Genomic DNA, 6309 nt, shown 5'->3' with positions numbered 1-6309 from the left:
TGAAGTGGTTTTGTTTCTGCAAATAATAATCAGGACAAATTTCTTAAAGGTCACACAATCTGATGTAGAGATTTTTATAATTAAAACTGAACGCAATCTCATAGGCTTTTTATTTGTAATTTGCATTTATTTTCTGCTAAAGGTAAAGTCAAAGCTTATTCACTAAACTCAGTCTGTCAATGACCAGTCACTGAGCAACTAATGACAGGCTGTTAGAATGTAGAATCTGGTGTCTATGGCAATGGAAACAACACTGAACAACAGCATTCAGCTTTGCCTTATTCATTTGCTGTGAATGCGGAGTGCGCCTATTCAGAATAATCGGAATATTTTCCTTTATTAATACACATACACCATGTGTAAGATTCTCCCTTAGGAACCATCTAGAAACTATCTAGAACACGCTAGCAACTGTCTAGCAACAAGTCAAAACAGCAACTATCCAGAACACCCTATACCTAAAAACAAGATGTTGGCTGCTTGTCCCCTACTTTTTTGAAGGGAAACAGCACAATCCTTGAGTTTTGTTTAGACAGCTTATTTTTTTTTATGTGTAACCCACTTAAATCTGTAAAAACTATTTCGACTTAATTGATTTGTATTGGGGCAACACGAAGGAACTGTGTGAAACCCAGCTTTTTTTTTTTTACATTGTATGTGTTACAGTGGCAACTTGGCAGATCACCTTAGCAACCAAATTTAAGGCTTGCAACATAAAGCAGTTTCTACTTGATGACATTGTCTGTATTTTTTTTATTTGGGCGAGATTTATTTGCTGTCAGCATTTTTTGTTTTCAAAAAGGGATTACTATGATATTGACTCTACATCTTTATCATTATAGCGTTCAGGATGTGTTCAGGACTCTGTTCTCTTGTTTTACATTCTGAACATATTTTTAGAACACAATCTTTATCGATACCTTGTGCTTGATGTGAAAAGGTCTTTAAAGTCTGATAAAGTTGCATCAGATTTTTATTTCAGTATGATGATGATGTATTTCCCACAGAAAATGAAAATATTGAGTAGGTGTGGGATTATTTTTTGCATTTCTCCTCTCATCTGACAAAAACAGTTGGAGGGGTGTGGATGGACATTTTGGCCAAGCCGTCAAACAGAGAAGCACCATCGAAAAAGGACTGCCATTCCAAATTGGAAGTAAATGGATAGATTTTGATTGAAGCTTACCAAAACAAACAGTCTTTTTTTCTGTGAATTAACTTTTATTCAATAATTGTTCACTTGAAGAGTAGCAATGTGCTCTAGCCAAATGAGCATTGTAAATTTGAATTTCGTGATGACTTTAAAAATACTTAAACGCGAAGCTCTTGAAGATACTCAAATACTTTTTTCAAAATTTTCAAGCTTTCAAAACTTTTTTAGTTTTTAGTCCTATTACCTGTAGGTTAAATCTGTTCAGAATTCAGTATATGACTCATCACTAAAAGATGTTCAGGCACAGATAATTCACAAGCTTCCAAAAAAGTACTCTCTCACCTCTCTTACAATACATTCATGTCACTGTTCTCTTCTGTTCTGTTCTCCTCTGTTCTGTGCTGTTCTCTTCTGTTCTTTATGCATTAAAGCACCGGATGTTCTTGAGAAGGAAGGTTTGCTGAAGTCATTTTGTATGCCAGCAAAGCTCAGTTATTCATTTTTATGGGCATCACAAGACCTCAGTTGTCTCACAAGAAGCCCTCAAAATTCTATCTGATGTGTAACATGTAACACTCACAGATTTATGAGTTTACGATGACAGGTTTGGGGAAAATATTACTTAATTATTATAAATACATGCAGTCGTTCTACAAACTGCATACTGATGGCTCAAGTAAAAACAGAATGTAAATGGCTGATTTAATTTTATATGGTCATATATGGTTTAAACACATACACACACTTGTAGATTTAGGGGACTTCCTATAGATGTAATGATTTTCATACTGTACAGACTGTATATTCTATACACTTAACCCAACCCTACCGCTAAACTCAACCATCACAGGAAACAATCTGCATTTTTACATTATCAAAATACTTAATTCTGTGTTATTTATAAGATGCTTTCCTCATAGGGGCCAAAAAAAAATGTCCACGTGAGGTTAAAATGTAGTATTGCTATACTTTTGGTCCATGCAAAGTTAGAAATACAAGGTACACATTCATGGCAAAATGGTTCCTAAAAAACTCTGTCTAAGCAATTTGGATTGTGTGTAAGGACTGCATGACTTTTGGATATACACTAACACACTGCCCTTCTTTAATCAATACCCTGTGGCAAGAGTGACAGTCTTATTGGATTAGACCATGAAAAGTGGGTTAAGCATCTTCTTGGATGCCAGAATTATACAAACGTAAAGGTGCATTCTGTCACTTCTCAAGCAGATACAGTTTAACATGCCTTTTTTATTTAGCAATTGTATAGATATTTAGAAGAGTGTGAAAAAAATGCATTACAGCAATACAGAATAAGTGTGCTTTTATTAATGTTAGAAATAGATTAACTGACCTGGTATAATAAGATCAAAAATGATGAAATAACAACAGAATTTCTGTACACTAAACATATATATTTTATTTAAGTTTTATTTATTATTTGAAGTTGTTGCACTTTATTTAAATATTTTTGAATACTATTTAATAATCATGCTATAGATTAAACATTAAATACATTTTTTTAAAAGTCTGCATTTACAGTGGGGGAAATAAGTGTTCAACATGTCACCATTTTTCTTAGAAAACATATTTCTAAAGGTGCTGTTGACTTGAAGTGACACAGGAAAAAGTATTGAACACGTGAAGAAAGGAAGGTGTGAAAGATAGTGAAAGCCCAGACAGCAGCTGAAATCTCTCAGTAGTTCTTCAGTCGATCTTCACACTTCGTCGATGTAAATTAATATCAGCTGCTTCAGTCCAACATCTACATTACCAGGATGATGAAGATGAAACCATAGTGGACATTTCAGTAAGACAATGATCTAAAACACAGCCAAGGAAACTTTCAAATGGTTTCAGAAAAAGAAAATCAATCTGTAGAATGGCTCAGACACTCACATGGAATCCAATAGAAAATACAAATTAAAGGTCAGATTTGATACATATATACTGACAGGATGGTTGTGGTTTGCCTTTCACACCTAAACACAACATGATAGAATTAATGTTGTTTTCAAGGTAAAATGGTAATAATTATAATTACAGATAAATGATAATGCACAGATAAATGATATATAATATATAAATAATAAATAAATATGGCAATATTGCATGAAAATAAACATATTTCATTTAATGGTAAATTTAACATCAGAATCAAGCAATCAAGCAGTGCAGAAGGAAAAAATCTCTCTTAACCTGCTCAGTAAAAGCAATGCCACAGATGTTATCAATGTGCTATTTTAAGCAGGCTTGCTGTCTGACGACTACTTTTTATTTTCCGGATGTCTCTTTAAAAGCCCTGGGTGACCTCAGCTGTCCGAGGGCAGGAGCCTGTGATGCCCCACCTCACACATACCCTAGATATCTAACAGCACCAGTCATTTGATCAGGAAGCAGGAAATATGACAGATGCTACTGCAGCTTTCAATAGTTTGCATTTACATTTTTAGTGTTTGCCTCTTTCATTCATGAATCTTATCTTTGAATATATTTTTTTAACTATGACCTTTTCAGCAAATTCACATTTAAGGAATACATTTAAGGAGCGGATTGTAACTTTTTATCTCACAAGTTTGACTTTCTTATGTGCAGGTTTATATTTTGCAACTACAAGTTCTAAACTCGTAATTGTAGTTAACATCTTGTAGATCTGGAAATTTTAAATATATATATTTAAATTTTATGTTTATATTTCACAATTCTGATGGAAAAAGTCAAAGTTGTGAAGGGTTAACATGGAATAGAGTACATGCACAGCTAGTGTTTTTCAGCCATTGATGAACTTTCAGTGAAAGCTTAATGTGACTATTTTCAATTTTATAAGGTTCCTTTAACAGCATCGATGTTGTAATGTAATTCAAGTACATTCAGTTAAATAGACTTAAGCATCCATTTGGCTGTTAAAGCTTGAAAACAGACAAAAGACCATTTAAATGCAGGTGCCGTCATTAGCAGCAGGCTAGTGCAGAAATTCCATTGAAAATACTGGAGTAAAATTAATTTTCATATTTAAAGACAAAAAAAAAACATAAATTAAAGCAGTGCTTCTTGTTTGGTCTGATACCCACTTTATATCTTATCCCAGCCAGGCAGTGACGATTGCTGTTGTTGTTTTTTTAAAGAAATCAGATCTTAAATGCAGTGATTTTGTATGGGATGACAACTAACTGAAAGGTCTGGGGCTGGCTTACTGAAATTAAAAGTCTTTGTGCATATACCTTAATGGGAATAAAGTAACAATTGCAAGAATGGGTATAAAACTTGCAATTATGAGAAATAAAGTTGTAGTTCTCAGAAAAAAAGGTTGTTGTTTTTTTTTAAATATACAAACTTCAAGAAATTTAAGTTTAATCAACTTAAAAAAAAAACTCAAGCGTGAGATGTAAACTCAACTGCAAGATGTAAACCTAACAGTAAGAGTTAAACTCATGATGGCCAAAATGATTAGAGTAGCTGCCATATTTAAAAGATATCAGCTGTTTTTGTTTTTATCTGCATGTTGTGATATCCACAAAATGAATGAACTATCTACATAAGAAAGTAATCATACTAAACTATTTAGAAAGGAGATTTTTTGTTGTTCTTACAAAATACAATAAAGTCTACCGGTCAAAAGTTTAGGGTCAGTCTGATTTTTAAATATTTTAAAATAAGCTTCTCCTGCTCACCAAGGCTGCAGTTATTTAATCAAAAATACAGTACAAATTGTAAAATTGTGAAATGTTATTGCACTATAAAATAACTGTTCAAAGTAGTTTATCTTTTAATTTAATAATTTATTCCATTGATTTTAAGGATATATTTTCAGCTTCATTGCTCCAATCTTCAGAGTCGCATGATCCTTCAAAAATTACGATAAATAAATATTTAACAATTTTTTTTTTTTTTAATAAATGCCACCTTGATGAACACAATAATAATAATAATAATAAACTGACCCCAAACTTTTGACTGGTAGTGTAGGTAACTATATTTCACTGTTAATGTCACACAACGATATTCTTTCACACGATTCAAAGGAAAGCCTTTGACAGTTGCAGAAGACAGGAGAAGATGAGATAGCATTACTGTTGAAGTTCTCGGTAAACATACTGACACTATTCCAGAGAGATGTGCTGCTGGAGTTGCTGCAAAAAGTGGTCATATACCAAATATCAAAGTTAAAAGTGGATAAAAACCATAGTATGACTCGATTCACCTGATACTTGTCATAAGAACCGTCTACCTGCCTCATGAACATCATAAAGAAAAATCATGTTTTGAAAACAAAAAGATCAAGATTTTTAGACCTTAATAGCAATAATCAATTAATAAAATCAGAAAAACAGTAAATGAACTGCAAAACAACTTACCAGTGACCTTCCTGCCACAACCCAGAGAGTACAACTCATAAACCCCCCGTGCTGGGAAACACCCATACACTCTCTCACTATACGGTCAGTGTATTAAATTTACCTACACTATAAAAAAACTGGATTTCACACAATTCCTTCATGCTGTCGCAACACAAATCGATTCAGATTAAGTAAATTTTTTTACAAATTAAAGTGGACTGAATATAAAAATGTTAAGTTGTCCCCAAAAACTCAGGATCTGTGTCGATTCAGCTCATTTTAAATAAGTAGTATGAACAAGCAGCAAAAAAAGTTATTTTTTAAATGAGTATTGCATGGACTGAAATGGGGAAAACCATAGCACCCAGAGGAAACCCAGACAAACGTGGAGAACAGGCAAACTCGACATAGCCAGGACCTTCTTGCTGTGAGGCGACAGTGCTAACCACTGAGCTCAGCACTCTTCATTCTTTTCATTAGCTGCAGCAGTAGGAATGTCCCATCCAGCCGTGGGTCTCATTTTCTAAAGCTGGTGTGAATAAACAGCAGGGTCATGTAGGAATGTCTGACACTTGACTGCAGCTTGTGAGTCGCCCCATGTCAGAATGATTTGTGGTACTGTTTTTCTGCCTAGAATGCTGCACTGAAGAGCACTGAATACAGAATCCCAGTGGAGTTACATTAGTATTAACCCAATGCCAGTAAAATGTTTCCCGATTTAATTAAACAAATTAAAATAACACATTGCTGAGGGTACTTTAATACATGATTCTATTATATAATTTTTGCCCAACAAAGACAATAATAATAATAATAATA

This window comes from Danio aesculapii, chromosome 2, assembly GCF_903798145.1.
Source record: "Danio aesculapii chromosome 2, fDanAes4.1, whole genome shotgun sequence".
Taxonomy (NCBI): domain Eukaryota; kingdom Metazoa; phylum Chordata; class Actinopteri; order Cypriniformes; family Danionidae; genus Danio; species Danio aesculapii.
Note: the sequence above shows the minus strand (reverse complement) of the source record.